General features: G+C 38.0%; 1 protein-coding gene across 1 annotated transcript in view; it reads left to right on the forward strand.

Annotated features, from left to right (window-relative positions):
* The window catches only part of col8a2.L (collagen, type VIII, alpha 2 L homeolog), a 75,169-nt gene that overhangs the window by 36,563 nt on the left and 17,110 nt on the right, over positions 1–21,496 (forward strand). The window contains exon 2 of the mRNA XM_018245699.2: positions 360–408. The gene's annotated coding sequence lies outside the window, so the exon portion shown is untranslated. The remainder of the gene's footprint in view (positions 1–359; positions 409–21,496) is intronic.

Consider the following 21,496-nt stretch of genomic DNA (forward strand, 5'->3'; position numbering starts at 1 on the left):
TTTATGAAGGTAAAAATAGACATTGTGAAGAGTTCGATGTCAACTCAGACTGGTCTGTAATAGCTTGGCTAGCATATTTAATAAACTGCTAGTTTTATATTTGGAACCCAAAACATTTAGTGAGGTTTTACAGCTTCAAGAACCTGACTGTAGCTTGGTAATCTAGACCTGTTGAAAATAGTTGGCAATATACTGAGTGTTGCAAGAACAGGTGAAAGTCTGCCTTTGCATTATGGTCCTGTATTTTTTTAAACATTATGATTTAGCTAACCCTGGCTACAAAACCATTGTTTTGTGCCATCTACAGTAAGCATACGTTCTCGTTTGTTGGTGGTAACTTCTTCTCTCTTGCCTTACAGATTTTCACCCAGTCTGAAAAGACAGCATCTTACTTATTGACAAGATCAGGTAGGACTAATGTTAAATTACCTCCTGTTAGCCATACTGGTGCAGATTGGACGAGGAACAAGCCATATGACAATTTGCTACATAATTTGACCCCCAGTTTATTGACTCCTTCCTGTGTCATTCTTCTATACCCGTTATCCAATAAGATAGGGTTGCGGACACCTCCAAATGGTATGAACACGTGCGAACCGAAATGTTTAAAAACGATCCATCTTTATTGAACAAGTTAAAAAGTGGCGGGCAGGGGAAAAGGGAAAACAGGCTCAACGCGTTTCGTGACGCTAAGTCACTTCATCAGAAGCATGAATGCCCCCTGCTGGAACCTCACTAAAATAGCGTGCACAATTAAGAACATTAGGAACATGTGTTAAAAGTCACAAAACTAGTATGCCCTGTGTTCAAGTAATAGTAAAGGCATGTGATACCAAAAATATCAAAGAATATATATATATGCATAACACAGATCTCATTATAATATAAACATAATTATTTAAATAATTTAAATAATACAAGTATTGAGTGAGGGTGTGCTAGCACCACCCAAAGAGAAACAAAACATAAAGTTAGATCAATTAATCCGAAAACATATATATTATCAGAAAAGGTATTCAAAATTAGTATATTCAAAGAAATATTCAGAAAAAAATGTATAGAAAAATAAATATATATATGTATATATGATTGTATATATTTTTCTATACATTTTTTTCTGAATATTTCTTTGAATATACTAATTTTGAATACCTTTTCTGATAATATATATGTTTTCGGATTAATTGATCTAACTTTATGTTTTGTTTCTCTTTGGGTGGTGCTAGCACACCCTCACTCAATACTTGTATTATTTAAATTATTTAAATAATTATGTTTATATTATAATGAGATCTGTGTTATGCATATATATATATTCTTTGATATTTTTGGTATCACATGCCTTTACTATTACTTGAACACAGGGCATACTAGTTTTGTGACTTTTAACACATGTTCCTAATGTTCTTAATTGTGCACGCTATTTTAGTGAGGTTCCAGCAGGGGGCATTCATGCTTCTGATGAAGTGACTTAGCGTCACGAAACGCGTTGAGCCTGTTTTCCCTTTTCCCCTGCCCGCCACTTTTTAACTTGTTCAATAAAGATGGATCGTTTTTAAACATTTCGGTTCGCACGTGTTCATACCATTTGGAGGTGTCCGCAACCCTATCTTATTGGATTGTTGTCTGCCGCGGCCAGAGCGGATCTAGCGGTTACACCTGCCACGCGGCCCGCTGAGGTGTGCTCACGTATCCAGTGTTGGATCGCTCTCCTTCAATTCTATACCCGTTATCCCTCTGTCTATTGCTCCACAAATTATATCTTGCCCTTTCCATTACTAGATGTTTTTTTCTCATCCTTGCCTTCGTTTTATCAACATAGATCAATGTCTCATTCTCCATGCTCCCTTTAATATACTGTAGGTCCAGATCTACAGATCTACAGATTCCAACATACTGTACCTCATGTTAGTGGCTATGTTGGGTATTTTGGGAGTGGTAGTCTAGCGGCAGCTGGAACTGGAACACCAAAGGCTGTCTATTCTTGCATCAAAGCAGAACAAGTCGTCTGTTCCAAAGCTGGATCTTTAGACTAGAAAATAAAACACTGCTTTGATATTTGTTTCTTATATGACCTTGTGTTTACATTTTGTTACTCTGTCTATAATGCTGCCCACCCCTATGATCACACACCCACTAGTAGAGCAGCATCTCCTTGTTACTTTGCCATCTCCCAGAAGCCTAGCAGACAGAAAAGTTCTCCCTTTGAAACATATTTGAATGTAAACTGGGTTCTGAGGCAGCTTTTTCTCATTTGCAAACTATTTTATATCAGTCCTTGGCCTGCCATTTGTTTTCTTTGAATTTGGTTGAGAAAATGGTCTACATTTCTAAGGCTATATCAGCCTAGGAATCTTGGCAGGCGGAGGGGCCTATATCTAAACACACTGCAAATCTGAAACAGGAGGCGCCTATTAAGAAGGAATAAACAAGATTTTCTTCTAGCCTTGGAACAGAAGCTGCCTGGAAATAGATGATTTTAAAGCAACACTAATGCCAAACTACAACATGGTTCTACTTGAAAAACTATGTGGTAACATATAGACCAACGGTGTTAACATATTCATACTTTGATTTAACCTCTGTTATATTATATAAAACTGCAATCCCATGGGTGTAATTAAAAGTGCCCGGGTCCTGTAGCATCATTTTTGACTATGCCTTGCAAAAAAATAAATTATTTGTTTCCAAGGGGTCTATGTAATGGGCCCCACAGGAAACAATAAGCTCTTTTTAGTATGCAGCTAATCATTCATGTTGATTAATCTCACACAAAGGCATACACTGTATAGTAAGAAATTATGTATTTGAAGTCAGAATCTACTGCAGATCTAAAACACAACCAGTTGGTTGTCAGTTGTTGTTAAATCAATACAGTTACAGTGTTAAGGCTGCCTATATCACACAGTAGGATTAGTAGCAGCTGCTACTTGTAGCTTGCTAAAACAGGTTTCTTTGTTTGCTACATGGCAAGTAGTCTCTTTTGCCTAGGTTACGCAGTTATTAGGGTTGCCACCTGGGCATATAGTTGCCAATAAATTTGTAATACCCTTAACAAAACCCCTTGCCCCGCCCCCAATCCACTGGAAACGTAACTTTTCTCCTCCTTCTGGCCATTGCCGCGAAGGGGCCCTCGTCTCCTTTTATGTCGGGTCCGTTATTTGGAAAACTGTTATCCAGAAAGCTCTGAATTATGAGTAGGCCCAAGTGCACCAAGCACAACTATATAGGAATGCATGGGCACCTATTGACCCAAGTACCTGTAATTAATTGGATATTCTCATTCTTCGATAGCAGGGAGATTAGCCTGAACACATCTGCACTTGCAGTCTTAAATGAACCCCAATTGAAGCCTATTTCTGTCTAACTAAATGCAGTAGCCACTAATCTTCCTATTTGAGAAAAGGTAGTTCAGCTGGCCATCAATGCAGTGAGTGGGTTCAGTCCAAAGGCCAGTTACTGTAAACTATGGAATGAACGCATATTTACTGTATTCAGTATCCTTGAAACTAGAGTAGTGTTAATTATGACACTATTTTTACATGTTTGAAGCATTCTGATGAGTTAAGAGAACATGCCAGTTGTTGGACCATAAGGATGGGAAGGATTGAACCCTGAAAAGATCAGGTAGGACTAATGGTAAACTACCTTCTGTTAGCCATACTGGAGCAGATTGGAGGAGGGAGAAGCCATACAGTATGACAGTTTGCTATATAATTTGACCCCCAGTTTATTGACTTCCTGTGTCATTCTTTTATACCCCTTATCCCTCTGTCTATTATTCCACAAATTACCTAATTTCCCCTTCCATCACTAGATAACTTCTTCTCATTCTTCTTGGTTTTGTTTTATCAACATAGATATTTATCATTCTCCATGCTCCCTTTAATACGCTGTATGTCCAGTTCTTATTGACCGTGCTATTACTCTAGGTTCTGTTTATCATTTACCTTGTTGTCTTTCCATTTTCATGCTTTCATTAATATGTTTCCTATCCTAACTATCCACGTTCACCATTACTTAATGGTTTTCAGATTTTTGGGGTTTGGCCCCCCTTTGTGGTACGTTACTAATTTGTCTTTTGATTGTACAGAAGTGAATTTCTGCAGATTGTCTGCATACTTTATTCTTCTGTCTTTAGCGATCATTTGAACCTCAGATAATTCTACAGCTCCTCATGAGATTTGCAATCTTTTAGGGTTGTGTTCCATGAGGATTTACACTTGTTATGTACAGTATGAGATGAAAGATGCTTTTATACCACAAATACATGGGATTGTGCCAAACCGCAACTTAGTTAAAGATCACAAAAAAACACGTCTCTCTCCCTATTCACCTCACCGTCTACAGAGATCAGGGGATTTATTTAATTTATTGTTTTGTCTTGATATAATAGATCCAGCAGCCTAATTCCTGTTCTTAAACACTATTGTGTGGTGTTCTTTTAAGTGGTTATATTTTTTTAGAGTAGAGCTGTCCAAATACATCATTGAGGAGAACTGAAGAGATTGAGAATTTTTGTGGATAATTTAATTTATTCGAAGTTAGCTAGTTTGATGCAAACATCAAGAACTAAGTGTAGGTTCCCTGTATAGGAATAGATATTCAACATTCTGAGATATGAAATAGTACATACAGTACATCTCAGGAGTATCTTGTCTAAGACAAATCCCAAAACTGGGTGACTTAGTCTAAGCTGGTGATAGACAACCTTTGGTGCAGTACTCCAGAAGTTTATGCTACGTAGGAATGCTGGGATATGATGTTCCTACCCTGGGATAATTAGGTATATATTTTTCTTTTTATATAATTAATATTTTGTGCAGCCAGTACTCTTGTTAGCATTTTGTTTGCAGCCCATTCAAGTTGTTATTCCTTCATTACTGAGTCTATGACTGGCTCTGTCTGCAGTTCCAAGCTATAAATCAAAGATTGATGGGCTCATGCTTTTTAGCAAATAGGGTCCATTGTATTTACCTCTTCTATATATAAGTATATATGCAACACAGAGGAATGAGATGCACCTTTAGATGGAAAGCTGGTCAAGCGCCCAGCTTTTTGTTGTATTATACAGACTATGAAAAAATGCTTTTCATCTGAGAAATTCTAAAACGAATAGACAAGAGGCAAATGTATCCACTAGCATTAGAATTAAGGTGAATTCATCATTTACACTTATACATATAGATTGCCAGTTTTTTAAACTCACACATGCCATTTTTCAGTGATTAAACAAATGATAAAACTCTGTCATTTTAGTTACTCAACAAAATGTGTTTACTAACTAGATCATTGACCTGCCAACAAATAATCTATTTGCTACCAAGAAAAAAACTACTGTGCTTACTATGTGTGTCTATGTGTACAAACATTGCTGCTTATCAAACATTATTTTGCCAAGGTTAGAAAAAACAAAAAAAATTATCCTGATTCCAAAGTGTAGACCACCACCTGTCTGAAAAGTGAGTGGATCCAAACTGCAAACAGAGTAGGATGAAGAACTGGATATTACTGAGTATGGCAGCCAGCCTTTTTTTAACTTTTGTATATTACTATATATTTACTATTAATCTTAAACCAGGAGAGAACATATGAGAATGATCATCTGGATTGAATTCTGGCTGACACATTTTTTCATATTTAGAATACTATGTAGGTTTGTTGTTTTCAAAAATTCCAAGGTGTGGTCTGTTAGACCTTTACTATGACTCACTCAGCTACTTGATTGCATAAAAGACTACTGTTAATTCATACTGGGGGAGTATTACTCTGATGCCATTACCATCGCTAAAAGTAATACATCACATAAATCTGTTTCATTCAAAGTTAGAAAAAACAATGTTGGATTCTGTACTTGTTATTATGCACAACTATGCTGAGAGATGCGTGCTAATGCTTAGTACACTAATGCATCTTCCTAAAAATGCAGAGTTCCTGACTTTGAGACCAAAAAGAACTGGCCATTGAGGAAACATATTATTAAAATAAGTGTTTATTACATAGTGTAATACATTGATGTGTGATGCACCTCAAATTGGAATTCAAGTATTTGTGGTTGCTGGTTCTTTGCACACGATCACTCATTAAAAAGGGAACAAAAAAGGTCCTACTTTATGGCGATACAGGAAAAAAGATGTAGTGGTACATGATCAGACTGACACTTTTTAAAGGTGTACAAATTAGTGCGGTGAGGTGCCTCACTTATAAAAACAAAGAATAGTAGTTGTATATACAGATGGTTAATGCTAACCACTAATGAGGCCTTACGTGCAGACAACTGTTGTTTCTGAGACTTTATGGATCCAGCTATGTAATACTGAGACACAGTTGTAAATGAACATTTATCTCTCCTTGTATTTCCACTTCTGTTTATTTCGCCAGGAAAAGCTCTAACATATGCCGTTTATTTGATACTAGCATTTAAAAATTGCTAAGATTTGAAAACCCATTTTTATTATATTTACAGAGGTTGAAGATTCCCATAGCCCCGCCACCAACATAAACTACTCATTGCATGTCAGGATGGATAAGTGAATTCCTTGCAGTCTATACTTGTAGTTATGGATTTTGGCAGTATATTGTCTTCCACAGCTTGCAAAAGTTATGTACACATTTAAATCTCAGTGTTGAGGGAGTCCCAGTGTAAAGTATATATTGCATACCTTGCACTAGTACAAGCTCAAGCTCAATGCAATATAAATAGAAGCTGTCCAGTATTGGAGCAGACTTTACAGCTGAAGCATGTGCTGCTCTGATGTGTAATCCGGGGACAAACAGTAAGGGGAGCAGGAGTGTAGGGGGTCAGGTGGTCCTAAAAGTTGTTCAATTATAATTGCACTGTAATGCACTTTCAGAATTAGAAGTAGAAGTTATTCTAATTAGTCTGTTGTAGTAAGAATAATTGAAGATCTGACTAATTACTCTTCTGGAGTAAAAATGCATTTTTTTGTGAAATGTATGAACTTGGATTCAGTGGAGCAATATACTAGGAATCAGTGCAATTGAGCTAGGAAAGAGTGACTGAAGATTTCACAGAGCCTGGGGGCTCATTTAGATGTAGGGACCTGTTTTACTGAAATATGAGAACATGTACTAAATGTCATATTCTTTATATAACATAGATTGCAGATTTAAACCTGTTTTATGTATATACATAGAAACTCAGTACTTGTTCTGGCAGCACAAAGATAAAAAAAAAAAGCTCAAAGGAAAAGCGCTGAGGAAATCTCTTGGCTGAATGAACCTTCCCTATGTAATCTGTGAATCATCGTTCTTTATTCAGAGACATAAAAACAGTTCTGTAAAACCCTTTCACAATTCCTGGAGTAATTCATCAGAGTACAGAGGAATCTGTTCCACTGAAAACAATGGAAAATATTCTGAGGCTTTGCAAGACAGTGTAGATACACGTGTGGAATACAGGAAGAGTTATCATTCCAAGCCAAAGAGCAGGTGGAAAGGATTTCAGGGTAGAATCGTTTGGCTATTTTTCAAACAAGAATAAGAAATTATCATTAGTTATTAAACTGGAAAAACTGTCTAAAAATGGCTTTCATATAAAATCCCTGTAAATTGTATTGTAGTATTTATATGTTAAAAGGGCAATGTCGTAAAACAACAGGCTTTGTATTCAAAAAGTAATGTGTGATGTTGAGTAATGCAGACCCACGCTGGAAAGGAGAACGATACAATATAATGTTTGTGTCCTCCTATTCTGAACCATGATAAAATAATGGAATGAAGAGTTAAGGTGAATACCAATATCACTTCTAATTACAAAAATATCACAAACATTGGTAAATTACATTTTTAACATAAATCCTATTTTTCCAGATTTAGATAAGATACATATGCGTAAACCCCCTTGGACAGTTGGGACAGTTAAGGTGGCCATACACGGATAGATCCGCTCGTTTGGCGATGTCGCCAAACGAGCGGATCTCCCTCCGACATGCCCACCTTGAGGTGGGCAATATCGGGCTGATCCGATCGTGGGCCCTAGGGCCCAACGATCGGATCCTTCACGTTCGCAAACGGGCGGTCGGATCGCGGGACCGCATCAACGAACAGATGCGGCCGCGATCCGACGGGATTTTTAACCCCATCCGATCGAGATCTGGCCGACTTTCGGCCAGATCTCGATCGAGGAAGCCCGTCGGGGGCCCCCATACACGGGCCAATAAGCTGCCGACTCGGTCTGTCGGCAGCTTTTATCGGCCCGTGTATGGCCACCTTTAGTGCATGTGTAATGTTGTCCTTAGAACTGTAATGTACATTCAGGGCCTTATTTATCAAAATCCCAATTTTTACTGATTATTTTAATACAAAAAACGTCAGACCAAACTAGAATCCACAATTGGACCTTATTTATTATTTAAAAAGCACAATTTAATCGGATTAGGGACAAACAAGAAAAAAAATCGAAATTGTGCGTTTTTTTCTCAGTTTTTTCCCGAAACGCTAGTTATTTTTGGACTTTTTCCCGAAATGACAGAATTTTTCAGATTTTTGCAAAACAGTTGGATTTTTGTGCTAATTCCAGCGCAGACCACATAAACTTCCAAATAGGATAGGGACCTCTCCCATTAACTTATATACAACCTTGGTAGATTCAGACTTTTTCCATCTTCAGGGCATAATAAATATTGAAAAATGTGAGGGTTTTTTTTCACAAAAAATTCGGATTATAATAAATAACGCCCTTAGTCTCAGAAAGGAATGTTCTGATGTTCTGATTTTGATAATTTCACCAGCAGTTGAAGATATTCATTGTACCACATTCAATATGAATGGAAAAAATATGGAAAGTTACTACACTGCCGCCATCCCCATTATGATGGCTATGAAGTTCCTGCAGTGAATGCCCAGCCCCAGACTAATGTTTTAACAGCCCATACATCTTGGCTTGGTATCTGGAGTTCAGGTCTGCTGGCGCTCCTAAGCCACCTCCCAAAAAAATCCTTGGTGGTTAAGAAGAAATACTATATAAGATGGGGCCCATAGCATTTTTGTGGCTGTTCAGACCTCCATGTGGTTTGTCTGCGGCTCTGCTCTTGCAGATGTGTTTTTCATCTTGTGGTTACATTCCCTGCTCTCTATTAACCCCTCAGCTGTTGGCAATAAGCCCAAAACAGATAGAAGGGCAAAAATAAAGACTATATAGCTGGCCTACTTCCTTGTGAAACTGTAGAACCGAACTCAGGAAGAGGTTACACCCTTTTTCTTGCATATAATGCATTCAAAATAATGCTCCAGTGGTTTAGACATTGTACTGTATCTTGCAAGAGTCTAAGATGAGCAAGATTAAAATTTGTCTGTGGTCGGAAAGCTTTTGGGGGGATATGAAGGGATAATATATTCCAATAAACTTAAATCACAGCACTGTGTGTGCAAGCCAGCATGGTTTTGTGTGCAATAGATCCTGCCAGACAAATCAAATTGCCTTCTATGAGGTGGTAAGCACAAACCTAGACCTTGGGACATGATTTATGTTTTTGATCAAGTATTTGATGCAGTACCGCATAGAAGTTTGTTAAATAAATTGAGGAATATTGGTCTGGAACATAATATTTGCACTTGGATAAAGAACTGACTACAAGATCTATTACAAAAAGAGATGATAAATGGAGTGTGTTCAAGTTGGACGAGTATTATTATTATGGAGTACCTCAGGGGCCTGTTCCTATTCCTTTGTGTTTGCTTGCTGATGATACTAAATTGTGCAGAACAATAAAGGTGTTTTAATGAATTTGGGTGGGCTGGGCACAGGCCCAGACTGGCAATCTGTGGGTTCTGGCAAATGCCAGAGGGGCTGCTATAATGTGCCATAGAAAGTCACTATTTAGTGGCCTGGTGGGCCTTTTTTGGCCTCTTTGTGGGCTGATTTGGCCTCTGTGTACCTGAAATGCCTATTTTCCTTCTCAGTCCAGACCTGGCTGGGCATCAATGAGGTATATACAGTAGTTCATTCCAGTTTTGGGCAGCAGTCAATAGGATGATTATTTATAATCTGAGAAAAAGTGCAGAGACATGTATGTAAATTATTAAGAGTAATGGGAGCAACAAAGAAAGACTGTCTCGGTTTGTTTTCTTCGCAGAGAAAGTGTTTGCAAAGCGGTGACTCTGGCATTAGTGATGCTTTTAATTTGCAACCTAATATGGGTCAGGGATGCTTGGAGTGGAGATAAATGAAAGAGCTGAACTTGATGGACAGCTGTCTTAATTCAACCCAAATTTACTATGTATGTTAGTGTGCATGTGAATGCTGAAAATGTGTGCTTAAGCTGGCATTTTGTAAGCTGATACCTGAGCCAGACCAGTGCTTATGGCGCAGTGTTTTGCTCTATGCTTTGCAGGCATTTCTTGAGCAAATAACTTTATATATCTGTGCTATGATTTATTCCTATGGCATATCAGATCTGCTCTGGCAGCCAGGGGAGATCCTGTCCCCTCCGCTGCCTGAGGCAGCAGCAGTTGCTGCTGCCCCCCCTCCCCCGGAAATTTGCTCTTAAAGTACCAAGAGCAGCATTTTTGTTGCCCCTGGTACCTAGTGGGGTGCTGCCGCCTGAGGCGACAGCCTCAACTTGCCTCATTGGCGAAGCACTCCTGCTGGCAGCAACTCAGACAGTTGTAGTAGTTTTAGTGGCCCTGCATTGGCCATGTACCCTCCACAATAAATTAGCTCCTTTATCTTTTGCACCTATGCAAAATTTCATTTTATTTTATAATTACATTAAATCTCATTATATTTCATAATTACATTCACAGATGATGGTACACATTCACTTGCATTAGTAATGGAATATGCTGTATCCTTCTTAACTGTTTTCTCATTAATGCTTCTCTCTTCTGCTAGACAATATGATCTTCCCACATGGGTGGTACTGCCCACAACTATAAGCAGCAATATAGCTGGGTGTGGGGAAGACCAAGAAGAATCTTCTGGAATGACTTTTTATAACAGGAAAGAGATTAATAAGTATCTGAGGCCTGCAGCACAACCACCGCCTGGGTAGACCTCACACCTGATTGGCACAAAAGCAAACCTCAGAACAGAACCGAAATGCTTTGATACTTTAAGAGAAACATTAACCTCATGTGGTCATGCTAATTTACCCCTGTAGTTTGCAACACATAAACTGTCATCTGAAAAGTAATAATGTATCTTCCAAATAATATGACAGAACTGAACAGCGTAAGTCTTAAATTTTACAAGACAGCCGTTTTATTTCAAATCCAAATCTTTGAATTTTAAAGGACCGATAAACCTCCATTATTTTACACTGCTGCATGGGATTGATCCAACGGAACTATTAAGAGATACAAGTATAATAGTAATTATTTCTTGTTGTTGGTTGACAACATGAAGGGAATTCCTAGAAGCTGCTGGTGGGGAAAGCATTTTAATCCCCAAAGTTCTTCCTAAAGGGGATCTAAACACCATAAATGAACTGATGCAACCTTGATGCAATGTATATTTATTTTCAAATTTTAGCAGTTTCTGAGTTATTTCCATTTTTAGATTGCTAAGCAGTAGTGATGGGTGAATAAATTTGCCTGTTGCGAATTTGCCACGAATTTTCGCGTTTCGCCAACGCTGTCGTAAAAAAGTTTTGGATGTGCGTCCGGAAAGTCACATCAACACTATTTGGATGCCCATTGACTTTAAGGCAGGCATCAATTTTCGAGTTTCACAAATTTTCTTTGATTTTTTCACAGTTTCGTGGGAAATTCGCTAATTTTTTGGAGAAACGAAATGGGACAAATTCGCCCATCACTACTAAGCAGGCTTTTCGATCAACTGAGAGTCAGCAACCAGAGAGTTAACTAAATACAGGGAGAACAGCTTTCCCCTGTCTCCCGTCGGCTATAAGGAAAAAACGGCTGCGGCATGGCACACACGGCGCTTCGAATTACGAAGTCGTCTGAAGTTTCCTCGTGAGGCAACTTCGGACGACTTCGGAATATGAAGCACAGCATGTGCCATGCCGCAGCCAGTTTTTCATTATAGCCAGCGGAAGACAGGGGAAAGCCGTTCGGTGGAGATTAGTCACCCCAAAGAAGAGGCGATTAGTCGCCTGGCGACTAAATCCCCCCGAATCGCCAGGTGTGTCTTTACCCTATGAGGCGGAAGACTTCGGAATACGAAGCACAGCATGTGCCATGCCGCAGCCAGTTTTTCATTATAGCCAGCGGAAGACAGGGGAAAGCCGTTCGGTGGAGATTAGTCACCCCAAAGAAGAGGCGATTAGTCGCCGGGCGACTAAATCTCCCCGAATCGGCAGGTGTGTCTTTACCCTAAGAGGCACATTTATGAAGGGTCGAATTTCAAATTCATGTGAGTCTTTTAAAACTCCCATAAATTTGAAATTCTACCAATTGAAATTTATTAATAAAATAGATTTTTTTTCAAACTCGGACTAATTTATACAACCCGAAAACTCGAATCTAAACAAATTGAATTCGATCAAACTCGATTCGAATGTCAGGAAGGCTGCAAACATCTCCAAATTGACCCCTGGACCTCACCCTTTGACTTAAAAAGCAATTCGGCAGGTGGCGAATAGTCGAATTGGAATTCTTAAAGGGCCAAAATATGATACATTTTGAAAATCGAATTTGAATTTTTTTAAAAAACTTGAATTGATTTTGGATAACGCCCTTGTTGAATTTGACAGTTTTGATCATAAACAAATTAGAAAATTTGAATTAGAATTTTCACTTTGACCCTTAATAAATCTGCCCCTAAGTGTGAGCAAAAGAAGCACAGTTTCTGTTCTGAGGACAACTGACTTATTCATACTATCCATTACATCAATAGGAATTTAAGAACAAATCATCCTGTATAGCAAACAGAACTGTATTGCCTTAATATGCAGAATATAAAATTTAAAAAAAATAGACCATTTACTATCCCTCTAAATGTTTCTCAAATTTTATTCAGCAGAGTAGTATAACATCGTATGCTAAGTCCTGCTCTAAGCATATGCATGTGGTAAAAAAAAGAATAAAGACTTCCAGGAAACATAATAACGTAGTAGGGCATATTAGAGGCACTGACTGTTTACGTTCTTTCTCACTGAACTTGTGCTTGCCAGATGATATCTTAACAACATAGCAATTAATGAACATTTAATTTAGGCAATTTACCTTGTTTGTAAATTCCAAGCCTAAAAATGTCTTCCAGGGATCTTGATTGCTCATTTAAGTTAAATAGCTATCAATTATTTAAAACCACCTATTTCATTTAGCAAGCAAATGAAAGGTAAGGACTAATGACTATTAAATGAGTCTGGAGTTTTTTATTTACATCAAGGTCTCAATCTATTTTTGATATCAAAGGCTAAGAGGCACAGAACGCATTGTTCAAGGTGAAAAATAGCAAATACCACGCGCTACAAGGATTTAAAGGACTTATTTAAAGTATATATAAAGTCCTGTGGGGTGACATTTTTTAGACAGTCTCATAGATTTTAATATTTTACTTCATACCTTCGCCTGGTGCTCCAATTCTTTAAATTGAAACTTTAAATTCTTTGAATAAACACAATTTTCTTAAAGGAACAGTTACACCAAAATAATGATGTACCGTTGTGCCACAATGGTAAAACTGGTGTGTTTGCTTCAGAAAGACTACAATAGTTTATATAAACATACATATATATATATATATATATATATATAGTAATTGTTATCCTATTTATATAAAGCACAAAGCTTTATATAAGATTATGGGCACAAGTTATAGTCAAAGAACAGAAATACATGTGAGGCTGACTGGGCAAACGTTGTGCCTTCAGGTTTAACTTTGCAAGCGTTTAGTGATTGAGTCTGTTTATCTTGTGTTTAGCTCTGGAGCAGTGATGTGACATTGAGGGGTATAAAGAAGTAACATGAACAAGGTTTACCATCATAGCTGTAGAATTATTAAGATTTAGAAAGGCTTAAAGGGGAAATAAAGTCTAAAATAGAATAATGTTAGTATTTTGTATACGAAACATAAACATGAACTTACTGCACCAGGAGCCTAATAAAACAAATGATTTATGCTTCCAAAGATGGCCACAGGGGGTCACCATCTTGTAACTTTGTTAAACATCTTTGCAAGACCAAGACTACGCACATGATCAGTATGGTCCTGACTGCTGTTGGGAGGTTAAGCTTTGGGATCGTCATAATTGATCAAAACAGTTCAAGTCAAATCATCTCTGCCATAGAAGCCGATACAGCAAGACTGATTTATGAACAGAGTATGCAGACTGCACTGGGTCTGTGGATACAAATCTCTACACGGTTGCCGGCTGCTCTGCAGGAAAACAGGGAAGTAAGGTGGGCGTGGGCTCCCCCATGCCATTTGAAAGTATGATCAGTTTCCCTGCAGAGAAGTTAGGGACCATCTAAAGTTTCCTAACCGCAGCAATCACAGCAAGTAAAATGAAGGGGAGCGCAGGAGTAGACGCATTCAGTTTTTTTCAATGGGGCTGTACTCACACAGGCGCATGTAGGTGCTGAACGAAGGAAAAATGCAGCACGTTGCGTCTCAACCTGCGTTCGGCACCTACATGCGCCTGTGTGAGTACAGCCCGATTGAAAAAAAACTGAATGCGTCTACTCCTGCGCTCCCCTGCGGCTGAATGCATAAAAAGGGAGCGCAGGGGAGCGCAGCTTCAAACGCTCGTCTGTAAGAGCCCTTAAAGGCACATGGTTGTAAAGTTTAGCTGATCTGTACCAGCACTCAGTACAAGTGATGTGTATTGCACATGAATCGATCAATGCAGTTTGCTCTCCCTAAGGGGCAGATTTACATAGGGTCGAATATCGAGGGTTAATTAACACTCGATATTCGACTGCCGAATGTAAATCCTTCGACTTCGAATATCGAAGTCGAAGGATTTACCGCAAATAGTTCGATCAAACGAAAAATCGTTCGAACGATTTTTCTTCGACCTAAAAATTGTTAGAAAGCCTATGGGGACCTTCCCCATAACATGGCTAACATGGCACCTCGGTAGGTTTTAGCTGGTGAAGTAGGGGGTCGAAGTTTTTTTTAAAGAGACAGTACTTCGACTATCGAATGGTCGAATAGTCGAACGATTTTTAGTTCGAATTGTTCGATTCTAAGTCGTGGTCGAAGTAGCGAATTCGATGGTCGAAGTAGCCAAAAAAAAACATTAGAAATTCAATGTTTTTTTTCTTCTATTCCTTCACTCGAGCTAAGTAAATGGGCCCCTAAATGTCCATAATGCTTGCACCTGACTCTGGTGAATGAACCCTCAAGTGTGCCAAAAGACCTTAGAAATATAATTTCTGACTAATCTATTTTTTTTTTTTTTTAAAAGTCACAAGTTTCTCACATGTGTGGTGCTCCCACACTAAATAACAGCTGTATTGGCTAAGGCCACAGTCCACCTGCACCACAGAGTCTATTAATTTAGCCAGATTCCCATACAGTATGTAATGAAAAATAGATTTATGTATTTTTGATGCATTCTGAGCATTTAACAGGACAAAGAGAAGAATTTTTTATTCATTAATTGTGCTTAGTACAGATGAATACCTATGTTAGATATAATTTGAAATATGTCTTAGTAAAGCTTTTAAGCATTTTTTTAATGTAAATATCCTTGTGGATTTGCAAAACTTGTATAAAATTAATGCATATATGAGCATTGAAATCTTGTTCATAAAAAACTTTAAAGAACTCAATGAGAGTTACTTAAATTCTTCAGCAGTTTGTTGGCTATTTTTAATACTGTGTAGTAATGTGGGCATGCATTTTCTCTATTGCAGCAACCTATAGCAGCCAACCAGGTGTATTGCCATTATTCTAGGTGTGAAAGTAAATACAGAGCTGGTGACAAGTCGCTATCATTTATTGGATGGGAGGAAGATTTTGCCCATGTTACTATATAATTTTTTTTATAATTTTCTGCAGGAAATGTCTACTTTCACTTTTATTTAAATGGCAAAAAAATCATGTATTATTATTGTTTCTGGCTTCTGTAACAAAGCAGGCCCAGGATTTTGAGCATTCACTCCAACAAAGGGACAAATAAGGTTTTGCTATTACAGTATGGGATCCGTTATCCGGAAACCCATTATCCAGAAAGCTCCAAATTATGGAAAGGCTGTCTCCCATAGACTCCATTATAATCAAATAATCCAGATTTTTAAAATTGATTTTCTTTTTCTCTGTCATAATAAAACAGAAGCTTGTATTTGATCCAAACTAAGATATCATTAATCCTTAAGCTGGCCACAGACGCAAAGCTCCGATCGTACAAATCAAGGATTGATCGGACTTTCCCATCTTCCGACCTGCCACTAACCATTCAGATTAAAGTATTACCATTCCTACCACATAAAGTAGTTAAAGAACAGATCAGACGATGCTCTGCCCCTGACAGCAATCGTACGATAGACAAAGCTAGTGAATCGTATGATCGGCAATACACGCAGAGATATTATCGGCAGCCGACAGAAATTTTCTAACCTGTCCGATCGACCAAACGACCGATCTCCGCTGGACGGAAAATGTCAGGCCTCTCCACACACGTTCCGGTTAATTAACCCTCGATATTCGACTAGGAACTAAAATCCTTCGACTTCGAATATCGAAGTCAAAGGATTTAGGGCAGATAGTACGATCGAACGATCGAAGGATTATTCCTTCGATCGAATGATAAAATCCTTCAAATGGAACGATAAAATCCTTCGAATCGAACGATTCGAAGGATTTTAATCCAACGATTGAAGGAATATCCTTCGATCAAAAAAAGTTAGCCAAGCCTATGGGGACCTTCCCCATAGGCTAACATTGACTTCGGTAGCTTTTAGATGCCGAACTAGGGGGTCGAAGTTTTTTTTAAAGAGACAGTACTTCGACTATCGAATGGTCGAATAGTCGAACGATTTTTACTTCGAATCCTTCGATTCGAAGTCGTAGTTGAAGGTCGAAGTAGCCCATTCGATGGTCGAAGTAGCCCAAAAAAAACTTCGAAATTCGACGTTTTTTAACTTCGAATCCTTCACTCGAAGTTAGTGAATCGGTCCTGGTATATGCTTAAGTAGTGATTATGCCTAATGACATCACTAAGCACTGTTTCCAGGTTATTCATTAACATTAACATTAATGAACTGAATAGAGTAGAAAATAAGTGAATTTTTCCCACAGTCGCTCACACTATAAATAACTAGATTCAGCTAAGTACCTAGATCACAATATCTATATAGCTAAAGAGAAAAAGGTCAAACCAGGTCTTTTGATTAATTATATTGCAAAATTCAGATTGAGATCGTGATCAATCGTGTTTGTCTGGCTCGCTTTCATAATTTTGTTCTTAATATATTTTCACAAAGAGATTTGTAGAAGTACATATTGAGCCTCCTCCTACTGCTGGTATTTAAGCAATTGCCAGCCTTGGCTGCTACAGTTAACACACAATTTTTCCAAATGTAATATTTCACTCATTGCATGCATTTTAAAAAAATCATTAGAAATATACATACATTCTTTCTGGTTACATTGCTAAGGCAGCCTTGCCAAGGTTTTTTTTTTAATGACATCTATTTTCACATTTGAGCAATCAGGATTTAGGGATTTTAGTTTAAAAGCCTGTTTTAAAAATCAGGAAATCCATTTTATTTATTATTGTCACAGGGACCCAAATGTAGACAGGAGGATTAAGAATGAAGGGTTTGGGCAGGACTAACACCAAAGATCATGTGAGGGGAAGCTCTTGCTTTGTAAACTCATTTCCACTGAATATTTCAAGTAGCATTGACTGCAAATTTAACGCTGTGAAATACAGATATGAAATATTTTTCCATATACAGAAGGACAACTTAGGCCATGTACGTTCATTATTATATGGCATTAGGGAAAATAAGAAAACATAAGAAACAAGTTGCTTTCTCAGCTATTTGACACTAGACATTAGAAAACAAGTACACGTATGAGATATGTTATCCGGAAACCCGTTATCCAGAAAGCTTTGAATTATTGGAATGCTGTCTCCCATAGACTCGACTTTTTACAAATAATCCAAATTTTTAAAAACAATGATTTCCTTTTTCTTGTAATAATAAAACAGTAGCTTGTACTTGATCCAAACTAAGATATAATAAATCCTTTCTGGAGGCAAAACCAGCCTATTTGGTTTATTTAATGTTTTCGAGTAGACTTAAAGGAACAGTAATATTAAAAAGAACAATACAATATAATGTACTGGTGCCCTGCACTGGCAAAACCTGTATATTTACTTCAGAAAAACAACTATATTTTAGATAAAATTTTATATAAACATGCTGCTTTGTAGCCATGGGGGCAGCCATTCAAGCATAGAACACATAGTAGATAACAGATAAGTTCCCATTATATGCTACTGCACTAAACTGTTACATGATGTGTATGCTGTACCTTTTCTCTCTGACTGAATGGCTGCCTCCATGGATACACATCAGCTTGTTTATATAAACTATAGTTGTGTATTTAAAGCAAACACACCAGTTTTGCCAGTGTAGCACAACAGTACATTATATTTTCATTACTTTTTCGATTTTTTGATGTTACTGTTCCTTTTAGATATTAAGATCTACATTACAGTATGGATCTACAGTATAATCTGGAAAGCCCCAGGTCCTGAGCCTTCTGGCTAACAGGTCCCTTACCTATTTTAGAACAGCTTTATTTAAAGGGATACTGTCATGGGAAAAAAAAAATTTTCCAAAATGAATCAGTTAATAGTGCTGGTCCAGCAGAATTCTGCACTGAAATCCATTTCTCAAAAGAGCAAACAGATTTTTTTATATTCAATTTTGAAATCTGACATGGGGCTAGACATTTTGTCAATTTCCCAGCTGCCCCATGTCATGTGACTTGTGCTCTGATAAACTTCAATCACTCTTTACTGCTGTACTGCAAGTTGGAGTGATATCACCCCCTCCCTTTTCCCCCCCAGCAGCCAAACAAAAGAACAATGGGAAGGTAACCAGATAACAGCTCTCTAACACAAGATAACAGCTGCCTGGTAGATCTAAGAACAACACTCAATAGTAAAAACCCATGTCCCACTGGGACACATTCAGTTACATTGAGAAGGAAAAACAGCAGCCTGCCAGAAAGCATTTCTCTCCTGAAGTGCAGGCACAAGTCACATGACATGGGGCAGCTGGGAAATGGACAAAATGTCTAGCCCCATGTCAGATTTCAAAATTGAATATAAAAAAATCTGTTTGCTCTTTTGAGAAATGGATTTCAATGCAGAATTCTGCTGGAGCAGCACTATTAACTGATTCATTTTGAAATTTTTTTTTTTTCCCATGACAGTATCCCTTTAACCATTCAATTCAACTGACAAGCCAAACCTTTGAAAAGTGTTTTAAAATAACCCTGTCTTCTTGAAAATTATGAGGCACATCTAGAAAAAAACTGCAACAAGGGCTTCACTGGATGAAATGTAATTGAATTTGCATTCATTAGATGTGTCCCTGAATTTTCAAGTCATCAGGTAACCCTAGCTTGTAAGGGCTACAGATTCTGACAGAGAAAAACCAACAAACAGACCTACTTTTTCCGTGTACACACAAGCCAACTCACCTATATATTGTCAAGGCTTAGAAGGACCAAAGAGGAAGCTGCTTTGCAGAATACCAGATAAAAGTCCAGTTCGCTGTACAAAAGAGGTTAAGCAGATCAAGGTCGGTATCCAGGCAAGAAGTCAAGGGCAGACAGTAATAAGAGTAGTCAGGAATCAAAGCAAGAATTTCACGATACAGGAATCAGTCAATAAAGAATTATAAAGCACCCAAGAACACTCGGGAGTAGAACCTACTGTATATCTGGGCATTGAGCCCAGGTTTCTGGCATCTCTTTATTTCAAATTTTTACTCCAAACTGCAACATGCTGATGTCAGTGGCAGCGAAACACAATGCGGTACGCCATTCTGATATCATTCTGATGGGTGCTGTCATCTTGGATTCTTTGGCTGAGCACACCAGACAGCTCATGACAAATATAGCTAAACTTGAAATGATAAAACATTATAATGTATATGTATTATGAAACATCTGCAGTATATAACTGCATAGTGAAAAATGACAGTTCCACAATTTATTTAAAAAAAGCTTACAAAAATATCTGGCTTTAAGCAGTGAAAATATTTTTTATGGACATACAGTACAGTACTTGCTGCTGCTGTTGGATGCAGTCAGTGTCAACTTATATTGGATAAATGCAAAAGGCTGGAAGAGTTTTAAATGCTTCCAATTATTCTCTTTTATGCTTTCCGAATTAGCCACTAACACCTTTATTGGACAGCCAGATTGTACATTTATTAGTATTTATTGAAAGGCATTTTATTTTTTCTGCTTCCATTACACTAAACTATAACAAAACTCTATGTGTGGAACCAGAATTTAAAGTATATACACAACTTGCATTAGGGTTAGTTACATTCCATCAACAGGCTATAATAATATAGTATATGTCCAGTATTCACCTGAGAGATATGGAACACTGTAATAGCTTGTTCAGTACTCAAGGAGGTTCAGAAATGTGTCCAAATAGCTGTTTCCAGTCTACAATTTGAGGTGCACAATTTTACGATATTTTTAGGGAAAAAAAGACAGGTAAATAAGGAGACACACACTGTATGATACACTGTATGTGTGCAGGGCCAACATCACTAATCATGGGGCTTCAATAAGCAGGGCTATCCCCCTCCCAAGATGGCCCCAATTAGCCCACTGGTCACCTGGGTATCCTGGATGGTGGACCCTACAGAAAACTAAAATGGGGTACTGAAAAAAATACCCCTCACAAGCACAATCATACTGTTGATCTGCCCCGGCCATGCACCGGTCATGAAAAAACTCCACCTATGACCTATCCAAGCACTATCTACCCCACACAGAACCTCCCTGATGTCAGACTCTCACTTGCAGTGTCCTCTAACCCAGGGGTTTATAGACCATAATATGAAACTTCAATTAGTGCCAGAATTAAAGTTACTGGGCCGCACAGCAGAATTGTTCTAGACCCTTAACCTGCAGGATGATAACCTGTTTCTCAAACATATATTAAGCTTGCTTGAGAATTTCATAGCGAAGGTCTGCCTGTCATCACTGTGTACATCAGGAGCAGCATTTTCCATACAGTGAAATATGACCTTCCACCTGATGGCAACCCAAGTAAAGATGCAGGAGTCGATTTATCAATGCCTGATAATCATCATTAACACTTTATAAAATATGTCAGACATTTAAGAGCTGAGCACTACCATAGCCCAGAATGGTTTTTAACTGCTGAAAGTCAACTTATCTATCTTATCTATATAGTCATTCAAAGATTCCTGACTGTCAGGAACCTTTTGATAAATCATAATACAGATGAAATTGCTAGGAATCCTTCTGGATTCCCTAAATCAGCATAGCTATATCTGCCATTGCCCTAAGGCAATACAAAAGCATTTAGGCTAGCTTAGTTAACATCAGATA

This window comes from Xenopus laevis, chromosome 2L, assembly GCF_017654675.1.
Source record: "Xenopus laevis strain J_2021 chromosome 2L, Xenopus_laevis_v10.1, whole genome shotgun sequence".
Taxonomy (NCBI): domain Eukaryota; kingdom Metazoa; phylum Chordata; class Amphibia; order Anura; family Pipidae; genus Xenopus; species Xenopus laevis.